The following is a 19,563-nucleotide window of genomic DNA, read 5'->3' on the forward strand; positions in this document are numbered from 1 at the left end:
TATACCGGAAGTAGAAGTATTGTAATTATAATATATTTAAACAATTTTATTATTCTTTGAAAATTAACATATAATTCTACATAAAGTAGGAATTCAGGCCTGGAATCAAAATCCAATAAACGAAAATATGATAAAAGTACAACTAAAATGGGTAGGGGTGACATGAAAATATGGTGACATCAAATATTGTATTGTTCAAAAATAATAGAAAGTTAAAGTATTATAATCATTATATGATTCTATCAATTTTCTATTTCATTAAAAGAAACGTACAACTCTTGTATTTTATTTTATTTTTATTCTAACATATCTTTTAAAATTTATGATGGACATCTATCTTAACAAAAATCGTATCTAATCTAACAAAATCCATATATATTAATCGCCAAAAATTTGTCACCGTGGTCCAACTATACACAACTATCAAGCCGATGGTGATAACAATTTATCCTCGCGGTGATATTTATCTAGGCTATTGGTCACCATCGTGATGGCATGGCTAGGCTATTTTTAAGTGGAGTATCATTTTGTTATATCATACTATATTGTACACCATGTGTTTAGTATTTTCCCATTACAAAAATACTCCTTTTTTATTTCTCCGATAAGTATTGGTAAGGTGTATATTTATTGTCATTTCAATGGGTTCGCTAATTGTTCCGATGGTGGTATTGAAGATAGAGTGCTTTCGGATATTTATTTTATCACTCACCTCTGTGAACAACACTTTCGCTCTAATTCACAAATTGCTTCTATTAAAGCGCTGACTAGTAAAGACCTGGGCTTGTTTAGAAAGGTTGATATTGCTCTTCGTCAAGTTGAGCAATGGTTAGTGGTGAGTACATGACTATATATTTACTTCGCAAACATTGTAAACATGCTAATGAACAATCTTTTTCACCCCCTGCGTATGAGTTAAACGGTTCAATTTCTTTCTATTTTGGAATAATTTTTTGCCTAGATGCAATGTCAGCAGCATTATGGATCATTCAGACCCTGAATCTGTTACATATACTTATGTTTTGGATATCACGATAATTGATAAAGTTTTTCAGTGCCATTTCATATAGTGAAGGGTATTCACCTAGTAGATTTTCTTTTTCAAGAGCTCTAAAGAATATTGTGGCTACAATTGTAAGCATCCCTTCCTTTTGTGATTCTTATATACGTCTTCTCATTCTACTGGCATGTACCCTTAGAGAATACATTCCCCTGAACTTCAAGGAAACAAATCTGAAAATAGAAAAGGTCTTGCAACAAAAGTGCATCCTAACCACACTAACAACTTTTAATGATCTTCGAGGTCCTTTAAAGTTACTTGAAACTTTATTTGAAGAGACGTCATGTCCTCCTAGTCTCAGGCTAGATGAATCTTCTAAAAAAGATAATATGAACAGTGTTTGAGGAAAATTTCTGATGGTCAGTATTCAGTGGTCGTTAAGGTTTTTGTATCATCTGGAGTTGCAACTAATAGCCCTCAAACTAGACTTTTACTTGAAGAGAAGCACCCATATGCATCTGCTCTAATATTGCGTACCTCTTCAGGTACCCAAAATCCTCACGTGGTTAATGATGAAATTGTTTTTCTTTGTGTTAATTTTTTTCCGCAAGGGACTTCTTGCGGACGAGTTGGTTTGAGGACTCAACATCTATGTGAGTTTTTGTGCAAACGATCTTATTGTAATCCTGATACTAGTTATAAACTTGTGGTTAAATGGTAAATATCCTATATACTGTCCCATTATATACGAATGGGTTGGTTGTTTTTTGGTTAGCCTTCAGTATTTAGTCTATAAAAACTTGAGAAATGATTGAATTTAAAAAGAAAATGAGAGAGAATAAAAGAGAAGAGAGAGTGATAAATTGGTAAAGTGAATAATTTAAAAATAAAAATTTAATTTTTTATAACTTTACAGTCTTTTACCGAAAAAAATTCACATGGGAGGGACACGTGGCATTTATTCTGTGAAACAGCACAAAAATGGAACAGATAATGGAACAGATAAAAAGGAAGTTGTAAATATGTGCACGGTTATAAAAGGTAATATCCATATTACTAAACCGTTTATTTTTTTACGTGCCACTAATCAACCATATGTAATCATTGCAAATTACTTGTATTTCATAACAAACTCTTCAAGAAAGCTTTGTTTGGTAGGCGCTGCCTACTAACTCAGACAATGCTACACACGAAAGTTAAAAGAAATATGGAATGAACATATTTTCAAAATGTTCAAACATCTATCAGAGTTTGACAGTTTGGCCAAAACCTCGATTCGTTTCAGTATTTAATAATATCAGAGTTTATGCAGACTGAATATAACATAGGTCAATTAAACAAAATTTAATGTTATCGTAGACTCAACTTGACAACAGTATGCTGTCAATGGTATTAGTGTTTAACATAAAACAAAAGTAAATATTTATCAGTGCTTATCAATGCACAGTAGATACAAAACTCTGATTCTGTTGTGCCTTAGTAAATAAAATAGCTACTCATCAGTATTTGAGAAGGCCCGTGAAATCACTCCAAATTTATTCACCAGTCTTATAAACGTGGCTTCACAAAGAGGCTTGGTGAAGATATCATCTAGTTGTTGATCTGTAGGCATAAAGTACAATTCCATCATACCTTTCAACACATGTTTTCATATAAAATTGTACCTAATACTGATGTGCTTTGTCATGTAATATTGAACTCGATTTTCTGTCATTGTCATAGCACTTTTGTTATAATAACATATAAGAATCTTGGAATAGTCTAATCCATAATCAACAATTGATTCTTCATCCAAAGAATCTGAGCACAACAACTTTCGATAATAATGTTTTGAGTTTCTACAGTTGAAGTGAAAATTGACTTTTATTTCTTTCTAAACCAAGAAACCAATCTACCTCCAAAAAATTGGAAGTTTCCAATTGTGGATTTTTAGTCTAATTTGTATTATCCTGAAATATCAGCATTTGAGTATCCTACTAGTTTAAAATCTAATTCTTTAGTGTACCACACAACAAGATTCGTGGTTTTTTTTGAGATATTTGAATATTGTTTTCACATATATTAGGTGTGGTTCCATTGCATCAGCTTGTAACCTTGCAAATAAATAGATAGCATAAATGATATTCAGTGTACTATCAGTCAAATATAGAAGTTACCCAATCATACCTCAATAATTAGTCAAATCTTTTTAATGAATTAATATTTAAATCTAACTTGATTGAAGTGGTCAGAAGAGTTGTAGTAGTTGAGCTATTTTGTATTCCAAACCTTTTAAACAAATTTCTAGTATATTTAGCATGATTAATGAAGATCCCTTCTTTAGTCTGCTTCACTTGTAATCCCATAAGTAGCTCATTTCTCCCATCATACTCATCTGTTACTTGAACTCCATAAGTTTGGCAAATCTCTCACAGAGTTTATCAATAGTGGAGCCAAAAATAATATCATCAATAAATATCTGAACTAATAATAATTTTTTACCATGATACTTATAAAATAAATTTTTATCAATGTTTCCTCTTTTGAATCCACTCTCGGGAAAAACTGAGCTAATGTTTCACACCAAACTCTTGGAGCTTACTTTAGTCCAGAAAGTGCTTTAACCAATCCTGTAACATGATTTGAATATTTTGTACCAATGAACCCACGAGGTTGTTAATCATATACTTCATCTTCAAGTTCACCATTAAGAACTACAGTAGTATTCACATCCGTTTAGAACACTTTTAACTTCCATGTGAGCAGTATAGGCCAAAAAGATTCTCATTGCCTTTGTCCTTATAAAACTTTCCATAGTGATATTCTTAAATTCAGTTCCATTGTCACTTCTAATCATTTTCAAAATGCTTTGATCTGTTTTCCAGTTGTCTCATATGTTAAAGAAGGATAGATGGGGTCTCATCCTTTGCATGTAGAAAATACACTCAGGTGTATCTACTATACTCATCAACAATGGAAAGTGCATATCCCTTCTTTGCTATAGACATCACATTTACTTGACCAAAAATATCAATATGTAATAACTGAAACGGTTCAAGAATTGAGGATTTAGTCTTACTCTTGAATGAAGATTTTCTTTATTTGGCCTTTTGGCATGAGTCAAATAGGCCATCAGGAGTAAACTCCATTCTGGGAAATCCGGTGCAATTCTCTTACAAGATATTTCTTCATAAGTTCATTAATGTTGTTGATGTTTAAGTGAGAAAGTCTTGTATTCCAATTCTATCTTTCCTCCACAAATGCTCTACTAATTAGTAGATAGATTTCAGAACCATTAGTATTTGTGGAGAGCTTGACTTTTTATAAATTACCATATCTATAACTCACCATTATAACATTGTATTTAATTTGCTGATAATTCCATAGTGTTCAACATAAAAATCAACATGGTGAACTCTCTCACAGATTTGACTAACATTTATCAGATTATTCATGAGTTATACAATTAGAATTGCATTTTCAATGACAGCATTCCCAAGTTTGATGTTGCCATATCCGAGAGTCTTCTGTATGTTATTATCTTCATAAGAAATATTTGGGCTACACTACTACAAATCTTAACTTAGGAGACAGCACTTGCGTAGCGCTTTATATGAAGTGTTTTACAAGTATATTACTATTATAGCGCTTAATATAAATAATGCTATACAAGTTAATATACAGCATAATTAAATAAAAAGAAATTAAATTAAAAATAACTAAGATTACATATGGGAAGGATGCGCTATGTAAGAATTTACTTTAAGAGCGTTTTCTCAATGCGCTATAGAACTATATGTGTTCTAAGTAATATTTATTTATTTTTTGATTTTTTTATTCTTATATAGCGTTTGCATAAGTGTTGTGAAAGTTAATGTATTTTAAGTCATTATTCTTACGTATTTAAAAATATTTGTAAAGTTTGAATAACATTAAAATAAATGTTTTGTAAGTGAATGTATTCTAAGTAATTTTTTTCATAATCCTACTTTAATACTAAGAGTCCCATAATTTTAATAAATAAATATACTTTAACAAAAACTTCCCCAGTTCTCCTCTCCATCAAACAAAATTATCTCCCCTTCTCTCAAACAATGGCTTAACCGCCGTCTCTCTATCTCTCTTCCCATAATCATCAATATCTTTAGAAGTCATTTGTCTCACTCCACTAATCGCACGGGGATTAGGCTTATTTTCTCGTGCTACAGGTCTGGTTGGTTGTTTCTTCTTCAAATTGGGATTGCTTCACTTGGGCTTCAATACTAGGTTTTGGTTTGGGATTAAAGGGGATTGAAATAATTTCCCAAAAGTTTTACTTGTTTCCCTAATTTCAATACTTAGGTTAAATTAATTTGGAGCCTTGCTAGTAATTGTATTTGATGTTTGTTTATGGTTGAATGTGGCATAGGTAATTTTAAGGTTAAATGTTTTTACTTGTATATTTTTACAAATCATATGTTCTAGTTTATGTTAAATATTTTATTAATCGTGTTATTTGGAATGGTTCTAATTTGACACATGTATTTCATGATAATTGTAGTAAAATTATTCTTTAATTTGATTTGTACTTGAGGCAGGCCCTTCTCTAATATATGTACATAATGCCTGAGTGTGTGATAAAACAGACTTTGATCAATATGATTTAATAAAGTAGGGTAATTTTATACTATAACAAGCCTAGCTAGGTTGTTCTGACAAGTTTTAATATTGTTAATTTAAGGTTTATGTAGCAGCTGGTCTACGTAGCTATATATGTCCACGGAGTGATCATGTAGCTAATGTAGCTAAGTGCCTTTGCACAAAGCAAGCCAATGTAGCTTGTATGTTAAACCTAATTATGCAAAAAAACACACTCTGTTTTGCATTCTTGAGTCGTAATGGCGAGTGTTCTCTGTATTAGTATCCATAGAATTAAAATGTGCAAGGAATTGTGAATTTAATTAAGTACTATATTGAATAAATATAACATAGATATGTTGTATTTTAAGCACCAGTTCTTCTTGAATACTCATAATGTGTGTGAGTAATTACTGTAATGTGTGTGAGATCAGTATGATTTAATAAAGTAGGGTAATTTTGTACCATAACAAGCCTAGCTAGTTTGTTGTGACAATTTTTAACGTTGTTAGTTTAAGGTTTATGTAGCAGCTGGTCTACCTAGCTATATATGTCCACTGAGTGATCATGTAGCTAAGTGCTATGCATAAAGCAAGCCCCTTGTATGTTGAACCTAATTATGCAAAAAAAACACCGTGTTCTGCATTCTTGAGTCTTAATGGAAAGTGTTCTCTGTACTAGTAGCCATAGAATTAAAATGTGCAACGAATTGTGAATTTAATCAAGTACTGTATTTAATATATATATAACACAAATATGCTATATTTTAAGCATCAGTTCTTCTTAATTACTCATAATGTGTGTGAGTAATTAGTGTAATGTCTGTGAGATTAATTCTAATAGGTAGTCACAAATAAGCCCCAAAGGTAGCAACTGAATATGTTTTCAATTCTGAGTTACTTTGACATAATATGCTATATCTTTCAAATGGAATTAAATATAGGCTAAAATACTATATTACCATATGAGCAAAAAGAGACACGTAACTTCACGAGGCTAGTATCACCCAAAAAATCCAAGACAGTGATCATGCATATGAGAGTGCAAAAGAACATCTTTTTAATGACTGCACATTCTATAAAGATTGTCCATAAAGTACTTCATGAAATCTTTTATTTATTTGTTAAGTTACTAAACTGGATCTTTATATTTGATAAATATTATATCTATATTTTTTACACAATAAATTTTTGGAAGTTGCAATGCAGGGGCATCCAATGTCTAAACAACTTTTTTATAATTTTTGTAATTTTATTTTCCGTCAGAAGCCAATTCAGGTATTTGGACCAAGAATTCAGCTTTTATGTTACAAGAGAATAGGATATTGATCCTTAAAGTGTTCTCTCAACTAAAAGTAGAATTAGGTATGTTCTCTAGACTTGTGTTGTTTTTTGGGTGAATGAATTAAGAAGGAACTAAAAAACATTTGTACTATTTCTTGAGTGAAGTCTTATAATTTTCATTCCTTCCTTTATTATATTTCTAGATATATGTTAATTAGTGTATCTGGCCGGCTTCACAGTTGTTAGACCATTATTGTTACACAAAAATAGAAAGGTAAAATTAAGCAAGCTTCAAATGAATGGTCTGGCTAGTTGGTTCACAAGTAGATATCATGTGTCATTAACACAAGTGTTTATAATTTTGTTGGAAGTAGAGAAAAAATTGATAACTACTACTCCATATATAAATGAATCTCGTCAAGTTGCTAACCTAGCTATGTAAACCTTACAGTTACTGATTCTCTTTCAATACCTCATAACCTGTATTGGATTACTTTTTTTGTCAAGATTCGATGCACACACAAATAAATATTTTTCCAAATTTCTATTTGTCAATAATAATTGATTTACTCATTATGTGGTATATGAACTTTCAAGAATTAAGTCTTTTGTCACTCTCAGTAATTAATATAAAGAAAAACCTGCAAAACGTAAAACCAGTTTTTTAGGATTTCGTATCATCCTATTTTAGGGACGGATGGTCCCTTTAGGCTTTGAACACAAGGGCCATGTGCAAAATCTGGAATTATAATGACCTTGTTGGCTTTTATAGTTTTTGACATGTTCAGAAGCTGTAATTTTCAATCTATTTGACAATTGTACAATTTCCAGCAGATAAAAGTTTATTGAATAATATTTATGCTCTCTGCTTGTGTTGGTTGATAAGAGCATGCATTTGGACATAATCAAGATTCCAGAATAGTTATAATTGAACTGAAAATACTAAATTAAAATTATATTGAAATTTTATTTAATCTCGAGATATATGTAAAAATGGGTATACCGGCTATATCAGCGTTAATTGGTCAGAATTTGTTTATTTATTTCATGAAATATATGTATGCATGTACTTAGTATCAATTTTTTCTTTGCCTTTTATATAATTAATTTGATACTAAATTGTATAGCATAAAACTTCAGGTTGTATATTTATTAGTGTTCTTATGGATCGTAAATGGATAAAAGCACATCGGATATCGGAAGAATACAAAGCTGGTGTCAAACAGTTTTGTAAGCTTGCGGCAGAAAATTCCAAGAATATTAATTTCATCTTATGCCCATGTACGAAATGTTTGAATATTATTGAAGTTAATGGTCCAAACTAGTTGCATGACCACCTGATGTTTCATGGTTTTGAGAAAACCTATACCTGCTGGACATAGCATGGGGAAGAGAGAGGAGAAAATAACTCTGGTAACTTTAACTTTGATTATCAATTTGTAGATACAGTTGATACCGATTTTATGGAAGATGCTGAGGGTGGTAGTTCTAGTGTTGAAAAGGATATCCCTAACATCATTAATGATGAATTACGTGATCATCCTGATATGCATGAGGAGTTAAAGAATGATGCTTCTTTACCTTTATGGCCTGGGTGCACTAAGGCTTCTAGATTATCGGCTGTGTTGACTCCATATAACCTAAAAGTTGGTCATCAAATTTTTGATGCGTTCTTCACGGAGATGCTCACAGCTGTTAGTGAACTTTTGCCGGATGGTAATGTTCTCCCTCGTAGAGCTTATGAAGCTAAACAAATGCTCAAATCCATTGGATTAGTACACAACCGAATTCATGCGTGCCCAAATGATTGTATTCTTTACCGAAAAGAGTATGAAATGTTGGATGAATGTCCAAAATGTCATTTAAAATGATTTAAGGATGGAAATTCCCCGTCCAAGGTCATGTGGTACTTCCCAATAATACCCAGACTGATGCGGTTGTATGCTAGTCCTGAAGATTCAAAACATTTAACATGGCATCACAACGGGAGAATTAAAGATGGAATGTTGAGACACATTGCTGATTCACCTCAGTGGAAGACATTTGATGATGTACATCAGGACTTTGGGAAGGAACCAAGAAATCTTCGCTTATCACTTTCAACCGATGGAATGAATCCTCACCGTCCCCAAAGTAGTTCTCATAGTACTTGGCCTGTCATTCTAATTATTTATAACTTGGCGCCGTGGCTCTGTATGAAGCGTAAATATATGATGATGTCTACCTTAATATCTGGTCCTATACAACCTGGTAATGACATTGATGTATATTTGTCACCTTTGATTGAGGATTTGAAGCTACTATGGGAAGAGGGTATTAAAGTAGAAGATCGTTATAGAAATGATCATTTTAGGTTAAAGGCCATGTTGTTTGGAACTATAAGTGATTTTCCCGCTTATAGTAATCTATCTGGATATAGTGTGAAAGGTTATGATGCATGTCCTTTATGTGGTGATGAGACGGATAATGTCCGATTAAAGAATTTTAAGAAGTGTGTTTATATGGGGCATAGGCGGTGGTTAGACTCTAATAATAGATATAGAAATATGGCAATGGCATTCAACGGTGAAGTTGAAAAATGAGGTCCTCCTCGTATACGGTCGGGCCTTGAAGTGTTTAAAGAGGTTGAAAATATAAACATAGAGTTTGGAAAGAAATTCGCAAAAGATGTTCCTTCTAAGGGTTGGAAGAAGCGTTCAATTTTCTTTGAATTGCCTTATTAGAAGGACCTTTATGTTAGACATTTTATTGATCTTATGCATGTACAAAAAAATGTGTTTGACAGCCTAATTGGTACTTTGTTGGGTGTCCCGGGTAAAACAAAAGATGGTTTGAGTGCAAGAATGGACATGATGGACATGGGAATAAGAAGCGAACTAGCCCCCGTAGAAGTTGAAGGCAAAAAACCTTATTTGCCCCCTGCAGCTCATACTCTATCGAGGAATGAAAAAAAAATCTTATTACAAACACTACATTCTGTGAAGGTACCTCAGGGATACTCATCAAACATAAAAAATCTTGTGGATTTAAATGAACTAAAATTAAAGGGATTAAAATCCCATGATTATCATATCATCATGGAGAATTTGTTACCAATTGCCTTACGACCCATCTTGCCGGAAAAGGTTAAGGTAACAATCACAAAGTTATGTTGGTTCTTTAAGTCAATGAGTAGCAAGGTCATTGATCCAAGAAGGTTATTGTATCTACAACGACAAACTGTAGAGACACTTTGTGTGGTTAAGATGTATTTCCCACCATCTTTCTTTGATATCATGGTTCACTTAACTATTCACCTGATTTATGAGACTAGGATGTGTGGTCCTGCGCGTATGAGATGGAAGTACCCAGTAGAACGATATTTGAAAATTTTGAAAGAATATGTGATGAATAGGTCTCGACCAGAGGGTTGCATAGCAGAACGCTATCTAATAGAGGAAGCAATAGAGTTTTGGTCAGAATTTATCCCAAATGTTGATGTTATTGGTTTGCCAGTTAATCGCCACAGTGGTAGAATTGATGGTGAAGGTGTAACCGGAGTTCAACAAGTAGAGATCGATCGTGCACAATGGCATCGGGTGCATCTTTGTGTTCTACATAACACGGTTGATGTTGTTCCCTTTGTAGATCTGCATAAGAAGACTATCACCTTAGAACATCCAGAGAGAGGTGCTAATTGGATTCAAGTTAAGCACAATCGCACATTCATTGATTGGTTCAAGAATTATGTCACCAATGAGTTACTTAAAAATAGTGAATCAATATCGGATAGGATTAAATGGTTGTCAAGAGGTCCTGATTCATTTGTGTATTCTTACAAATGTTATCTCATAAATGGATATACCTTTTACACAAGTGAACATGATGCAACAAGCACAATGCAGAATAGTGGAGTTGCAATTACAGCAACGACACTACATCAGTCAAGTAATGACACAGATCCAGTTTTGGCTGATACCACTTATTTTGGAAGAATTAAGAATATTTGGGAGTTAGATTACGTTTGCTTTAGGGTGCCAGTTTTTGATTGCAATTGGGTTAACAATGTCGGTGGTGTACATGTTGAAGAGTCAGGGTTCATACGTGTTGATCTTACCAAGGTGGGGTATAAAGATGATTCTTTCATAATGGCATCACAAGCCCAACAGGTTTTCTATGTTACTGATCCAATTGATAAGAAGTGGTCAATTGTTGTGTTATCTAACAAGCTCAGCAACAACTATCAAGTTAGTGATGGTGTAGATGATGAAGTCGATGCCATGGATGATCCTTTTGTTAGAGCCAATATTTCCACAGCCATGAACGATGACGATGATGAATGTTATTATTCTAGGACTGATCATGACGAGGGAGAATATGTGAACCCAGAATTTCTTAATGTGCATGGACACAAAGATCAAAGCCTATTAAAAAACGCAAGCGGAAAAGTAAAGCTAAGAAATGTGTGTAAAATTTACTATAAACTTTTCTGTCAAAATAACCTTTTGTGTGTTATTTAAATATATGGTAATATTTACACTAGTTCAAATAATCTGTCAAATTAATATTGAATTTTTTGTTATATCACTCTATGATACTGGTCCAGCTTTCTTAGTATTCTATTAAATGCTTTTTGTTTGGGATTATGGCTTCTGGATCTGAAGGTACAAATGGCACCGATGGCACAAATGATATTGGTGTTAAACAGAAACGTGCGAGGCGTGAGATAGTAAACATGCTCAAGGTCAAGAAAGCAAGGACTAAAGGGATTATACAAAAGGTAAATGACAAATTGTAAATTTATGTTTGATAGTTAAAGTCACTGATATTGCAAATTGCTATATAAATTTCACAATACTGCCTTTTTCTACTACTTATCACTCATTATATTATTAGGTGAACTGGAATGAGTTGGGACAACCGATTGGTAGAGAGTCTATGACTCTGTCTTATTTTGTCGGATCTTATGCAAAATGAAATTTTCCAATAATATGTGAGGATTTGAGAAAAAAAGATTTAATTAATATGAAAGAAGCATTGTGGGATGAAATTAAGGTACAAAACAATAAATTTGGTTGCATATTAGATTTTATTTGGTTGTTTTATTTTATCCTGATTGCTCATACAGTAACATTTAGATTCTGCATACTGAATTATTTTCCAGTAAATTTCTTTACATACTTATGATCTATATTTTCTTCGTTTTTTTGAAATTGGATACATATGAATTTGTGTAATATGCAGGAAACTTTTCATGGTGTTGAAGAAGAACATAAGGAAAAAATTATTTCTCGTGCAGGTGCCCTCCATCGACAGTTCAGAACTAGATTAAGAAAATTAGCTAGAGGCGAAAATGGTAACTACTCTGTGGAGCCACCTCCCTTATATGCACACTTTTCCTCGGTGGCCCCTTACTGGAAAGAGTTTGTGGCAACCTCAATGAAAGAAGGTTTTGTGATAAATATATTCTTTACTCATTGGTTACTTACTTTATTTTCTCAAATTAGTAGTGTTATTATGCAATATAATAAGATTGGCTTGTACGTTTGTATCATGATTTGTGATGAATGAAAGTTTAAATCCTAGGTGATAGAAATAGTTACATAATCTGATGCCCAATACATGATCTAATAGCTATATACTTGATCCTGTAATATATTTTAATACCAAACTAATTGTAGAAAAAAGTAAACAAAATGCAGAGCGAGCAGAAGGGATAGAGGCAAGATACAAGAAGGCATGTGTTGGCTATGTGCGTATAAGAGAGATAATTGTAAGTTTAGTTTGAAAGCAAGTTCAATAAATTATTGCCACCCCAACCGTGGAGTCGTGGACATATATGAGATGCCTGATAAGTTTATTTCTTATACAGGAAGTGATCCCATTTATGCATTTACATTCTTTAATTCTCTTTACATAAAAAAAGCCCCCATATTGCTTTCAGTGAACAACATACCTGAACTGATTTAGTGAAACTAGACCCTTTTTGCAGCTTCCTATCAATGATAAATTTATTATTGAACTTAGTAAGCCTTAACTTAAAATGGTAAATTGCAAAGAAGTGGAAATGTGGACAACTTGACTTTGCAATATGTCTTCTTTCTTGGGTATTTCAACATTACCTTTACACATGTTAGGTTACTGTAAAATTAAGTGCAGAGTATAGTTTAAGTCATTGCTTAAGCCTTATATTGTTTGGCCATATATTGTTGTTTACACGTAAATTCAGTTGTTGCTATGTGCATTAGCTAGTTCTACTCCTAATGCTTATTTGGTTCTTAGTTTTTTGTGTAGTTGAGTATGATTTATGTCACGGTTTGACAAATAATGTCTCTTTGTGAATACCTAAACAGACCACAAGCTATTAATGAAAGATCACTTCGCTGGTCCTTATTTCTCCAATTGTTAATTATAAAAATGAAGATTTTTTTTGTCCACTGACCTAATTGAATTCTTATGAAAAAATATTGTTTCTCTGTAGTATTTTAGATGAAATTATACATAATGCTCTATGTTTTGCACATATAATGGATAAATACACAGTTGTCATCTAGTTTCCCTTGAGTATTTTAGATGAAATCATGTAATGCTATGTGTTTTGAACATATAATGGATAAATAAACAGTTGTCATCTATGATCTAGTCAACTTTATATGGATAAATACACAGTGTGTGTGCGTTTTGCAAGAAGAAACATTATAAATTTTAAAAATAGTAAGATAGTGTATAAATTTAAATCATGTTCAGTTATGTAGTACATGATATTTAGGAATACTAAATATCTTTAGTGTACTAATTATCCTGGTCGGAATACTATTTCTTGTGACTTGGAAGCCTTTTTTGAATATCTTTAGAATTAACATTATTATCTCATGTATAGCATCAACTGTGATTGTCATTACTTTGTTCATGCAATAAAATAATGTTCAGATTGCTGAAAAAATTAAAGCCGGAGAAAAGGACCCTATCGTGACTCGTTTAGACGCATGGGAATATGCTACGAGAAATTCTAGTGGTGTAGTGGATGATCGTGTTGCACAACAAGTTCTTAAGGATGTGGTAATATATACTTTATCTCTCATTTTCATTAATTATTGATAGACCTCTATTATACTTGTAAAAATTAATAATATATTTGAAATTGTATCAAATATTATCAGGTTGCCATATCAAATCAGTTGCAAGAACACGAGCTTACAAATATTGGAACTGATGACCTACTTGCTCGGTTAATACCATTAGAGTATTGAGGACGAGTAAGAGGTTTAGGATGGGGTGTAACTAAGACCTCGTTGCGAGCAGCAACATCTGTGAGTGAGTTGGCTAAGTTGAAAAATGATGTTTTTGTTTTGAAAAATGAAATCAAGGAGTTAAAATGCAAGGGGTATATTCCGGGTTTGCAATCTGGAGGTTCTAGCCATACATATAACTTTGACATGGATGATGATGTTTATAGTGATCACTGCGACGATCATAATGCTGATGAAGCTGTTGCAAGTGAAGACCTTCCGGAGGTATAAAGTTATCCTTATAATTAATATAAAACAGGCATGGTATGGCTATATAGGTAACACAATAACTTAGCATTATAATATAGGGGAGTATTATAATATGCTCTTAGTCACCTTTGTACTTATGGTTCTGCTAATTTAGTTTAACTATAATTTTTGTTAATATCTGCAATTACAGGGAAAAAATCCTTGCTTTCTGTACCTAGATCCCGGTCGTAGATATGTTGGGCGAGGGACCTTGTGGAATGATATGGATGATACAATGCTTCATGGTGTTCCATTAGAAGAAAGATATGTGAGGGTGTAGTTTGAGGTGGCAGTACCATCAGAGGTTAATACTCAATTAGCTCGAGCTTGTGACGAGGCCTACCTTATTGGAGATGCTCCAGGATATTTTCTTGCATGGCCACGCAAATTGGTCTCAATGAAAGTAGAGGTTGATATTTACTTAAATTTTTTTGTAATTCTCATGCTTATCTTGTCTGATATTCAGTTTTATGTTACTCTTTTCTAGACACCTCCAAAAATCTTAAATAAAGAAAAATACCGAGAAAGGGTTAAACAGGTTGGCCAGGAAAAGGTTAAGGATAAAGAGAGGGAGAAAACAGTTGAGTCTATCGCTGCAGTTTCTTCGAAACAATTAGTTTATCCTCTCGCTCAAGATGTTTCACATGACGGAGTTGTGGAAATGGTTCGTCTTGCTATTGTATTTAATCGTGTTTCATATGTAGAGATTGAAATGGGACGTTTTTGGGATGGAGACCCTTGGACCGAGCATATTAATAAGGAGAATGTTTTGGAGGTACAAAATGAGCAATGGTTAAGTGCTTCGAGCCTGACGTTCTACATTAGGTAATACAAAAACAAATTTCATGGATCTCTTATTTGCACCTTTTTTTTCTAATCATGTTTTTTCTTAGGTATTTATGTGAGGTCTATTTGTCTAAAAATGAAAACATGGCAGCGAAGTTTTCTTTTGCTTCACCTCATGTCGTGTGTTACTTATCAGATAATTCCAAGGCTTTATCGAGTTTGGCAAAGTTTATGCTGGGATATGTTGATAAAGAGCACTTACTTTTTGTGCCTTATAATATTTAGTAAGTTACATTTTTTGTGTCACTATGTAAGTTTATTTAATTTCATGTACTTATTACTGATAAACAATTTTTAGAGAACATTGGGTCTTGGTTGCCATAAATACAAAAACAGAGAGCATTTACTTTATGGATCCAGCTCCAAAGGCCACCATAGTAAAATACAAGAATTTGAAGGCACTTATAGAAACGTAAGTAGAAATATGTAGTTAATAACTTGCACATCGTAGTTATAAAGGTTAATGCTTATTTCTTATATCAAATTTATTTTCTATTCAGGGCCTTGGTTTCTTTTCGGACTGGACGTGGAAAAACTTATACAAAGATGGCATATAACACCTTTAAATGTACAAACATACAGGTAAACACTGATGATGCCCTTAAATATTACAACCTCTGTGATATGGGTTTTACTATCCATTAATATTTGTATTTTATATTCTTCATGGTGAAAGTTCACTTTAACTTCCCTATTAATATTTGTATTTTAAAATTAATAGGTGTTTTCTGACAATTTAATCTTATAGCAATTATAGCTTTTTTAAATATTTATCTAGATAAATATATTTAAAATATAAATATTTTATATAATAAATATTTAGTGCTACGCTTATATTATATACGTATATATATTAGCTTTATTCTTTTTTATTATAAAATCTAATATAAATTTACTTATATGATTAACCAAATATTTAAAAAATATTTTTAAACAAGATAGATAGTTTTCATTTGTATATATGTGTTTGTATTTTATAAAAATTGTGTACATATAAATAGAGTAGCCTAATTCTTTTTATAGTGTATTTTTTCTAATGAATTTGATAGACTTGTTAGTTCATTAGGTACTGAGTATTTTTAAGAACAGGAGCCAAGCAAGGACCTTATAAAGTGTTGTTTATTAAATTGAAGCATGTCCAACATTGTTGTTGTTGTTATGATAAGGTAGTGATATATGATTATTGCTATGCACAGTGCCCTAAACAACTTCCAAATGATGGTATTTTTTGTGGACATTACGTGGGATGTTTTATTGAAGATGTGTTGCGTTCAGGTGAAACAAGTATAAGTGTAAATGTAAGTGACCCTAACATTGCTAATACTAAAAAAAAGCCAACAATATTTTAACATCATTTATTGATTTTTTATAATTTTCGTGTGTGCAGTTCACTCGTTCTAACAGACTCATGTGTTATTCTCATAAAAAAATGCTCCGCTTCCGAGATAATTGGGCAGGATTCTTTTACAACCGGTATTTGAAGGGAAAACTTTTGAATATGTAGTTTTTTTTATCTTATCCTACTTGCTCGCTTGTAGTAAATAACGAAATACAGTTGTTTGAGTTCTAGATCTAGTGATGTTTTCTGGTTGATATTTAATTGTTACTCTGCTGGAGATTTTTAAATCATTATGAAAGTTTATGATTGATTTCAAATCTTTTTATTTTACAAGTTCAGTTTGTGTGATTGATTTGAATTTGAGTTTACATTTTTTGTAATTAGCGAGGTTGGATTGTATTTTAGGGATTTTCAAAAAACAGCAAATGTGTACAAATAGTGAAATTATATCAATTATTATTTTTTTTATAAAAAGGAGGTCTTAATATAGCAGTTTCAAAAGTGCTATATAGGATGGCAGATGGTATATGTGCCCAATGCTTATATAGCATTTTTGAAGCGTTATGCAAGTAAGCGTTGCTCCTTACATACCACTTCAAAAAATGTTGTACAACTTCGGGTCTCCAACTTATATAGCATTTTAAAAACTGCTATCCACTAAGATGTACTTGTACGACACTTACCTATATTACACTTATTAAAATGCTATCCAAGAGGAGCACTTACAGAGCGCCAAAATAAGCGATGTACAAGTAATTGCCACTTGCATAGCGGCGTGTTGCATAACACTCAAAAGCGCTATACAAGGTTTAAAAAAAGTGTTATACAAGAGCAGATTTGTAGTAGTGCTAGCTTTCTCCTTCAACTCTGATAGCAAAGTTTTATTTCCAATCATGTGTTCTGAGCATCCACTCTCCAAGTCTAGAATATTCATCATGTTACTCTACAATTATATAGGCCACTAGTTCGAATTTTTAAGGACCCGAACTTGCTTAAATCCTTTGGCCTTATTAAGTGTGTTAACATTTTTGGAAAAAATCTTCATATCAGAGTTTATGTTAATGGTCTTATTATCAGAAGTTACACATGCAGAAATAACTTTTTTTTATTTAAAGATGGTTTTACTTCATAATAATTATAATACAAACTGTGATACTCTTTATATGTGTAAATGGAATACCAAATGATAATACGATAAAAACAAGACTCATGTGATCCATATCTAACTAATATGTTCCTAAGCTTTAATCTAGAAGGAACAATATTTCTTTATTTATTATTTATGTAAATAATAGCAAGATGATTAGTACTAACATAGTTTAATCAAGCCTTTCTAGGCACATTAGGAATGGATTTATACTTGTCATTTCCTTATTAACACGTACTTTACCATTTTTGTTCTTTTTACACTATTTTTCCTTATTTTTCTTTGTCATTTTCTTTAACTTTTGCTTAAGCTGTTTTTGTGACATTAAACCAATATTTACTCTCCTAGCTTTGACCTGGTCAGAATTATCAGTAGTTAAGGTTGACTTAACTCGTGATGAAGGACCATTCTCATTTACTGATTTAAGTCAATCAGTATTTAAGTAAAATTTAACAAGAGTTAACTTAGACCTGTCATTTGTACTTAATCATCAGTATTTACTGGTCTATGTTTTTCAGTTTCATAGGCTTGTCTGCATAACCTAATCCTGAATTACAATAACCTTTTCAATTAAAGTCTGATTTAATTTCTCTGATTTAGTCCAAAATTTAATAATTTCTCTTTCTTTAGACAATTTTTTTCCTAGATAAACATGTTTTTCAAGTAATTTTTTTAACAGAAAAAGCATCATCTCTTTCTTTTTAAATTTCATGCAAAAAGATTAACTCAGCTTCTAGATGATCATTATTTTTTCTTTGATCAGAGCTTTCGATTTTAATCCTTTCATTTTTAAGAGTCTGATACATATAGCTAACAGTACTAGCAGTATCAAAAGCAAGAGTTGTTTGATGTACCTTAATCTCATCAGTTACAGAGTCCGTATCAGCATTTTTCATGAGTGCATAGTTGACTTCCTTATCAATATCTAAGGTGTCTACCCAATATTACGTCTTTGTGATCAAGAGTGCATAGTTGACTTCCTTATCAATATCTAAGGTGTCTACCCAATATTACGTCTTTGTGATCAAGGCTTGCTTTCTTTCAGCTTTTAGCTTTTGCAGTCAGTTGTAGTACTTGATCTTATACGTATCCACTATTCTTGTCTATACTCTTTTCCATCTGATTTCTTATAGTTCTTCTTATCAGAGTTTGAATAACTAGAACCTCTTTTAAAGAAACCATATTCTTAAAGCTTGTTACCATCAAGGCCGTCATTTGTAAAAACTTCTCGTCATCACAGTCATTTATATCACAGTCTGTGAAATTATCAGTATTTGAGTCATCATCAATATTTGATGAATCTATATCAGACTTTACAACCATAGCCTTTACTCTTGAATGGTTCTTTCTCACAAATTTCCCCTAAGGATTCTCTTCAACCTTCAAGGAAACTTGCCTTGATCTTAAGCCTTTCATCTTACTTCTCTTCTCCATCTCAAGTTCATGAATTGTGAGCAGACCATAGATTTTATCCAGTGATGTCTCTTCAAGTTCATAATCATCTTTGATGGATGTTGCTTTCAAGTCCCATTTTTTAGGAAGTCCAATGAGGAACTTCAAATTGGAATCTTCAAAATCATATTTCTTTTCAACCAAATCTAGATCATTTAACAACTTTAGAAATCTGTCATATAAATCTGTCAGTGACTATTCAGCTCTTGAGTCAAAGTGCTTATAATCCTGAGTGAGTATTGTCTTCATGTTCTTCTTCATGGCTGTTATGCCTTGGCATTGGACTTCCAAGGTATCTGAGATCTGTTGGTTGAACTTGTACATTTGTCACCATATATGCACAAATGATGATTTGTAAGTAGATTAAAACTGACCATGCACGA

At 32.3% G+C, this 19,563-nt stretch overlaps 1 long non-coding RNA gene across 1 annotated transcript; it reads left to right on the forward strand.

The window, feature by feature from the left end:
• Positions 1-15,177: 15,177 nt before the first annotated feature.
• Positions 15,178-16,518, forward strand: LOC141696926 (uncharacterized). The gene is made up of 4 exons (XR_012564550.1): positions 15,178-15,466; positions 15,541-15,654; positions 15,743-15,824; positions 16,439-16,518. It is a non-coding gene; the product is annotated as an uncharacterized LOC141696926 (long non-coding RNA).
• Positions 16,519-19,563: the final 3,045 nt, after the last annotated feature.

Source organism: Apium graveolens, chromosome 11, assembly GCF_009905375.1.
Source record: "Apium graveolens cultivar Ventura chromosome 11, ASM990537v1, whole genome shotgun sequence".
NCBI classification, from domain to species: Eukaryota; Viridiplantae; Streptophyta; class Magnoliopsida; order Apiales; family Apiaceae; genus Apium; species Apium graveolens.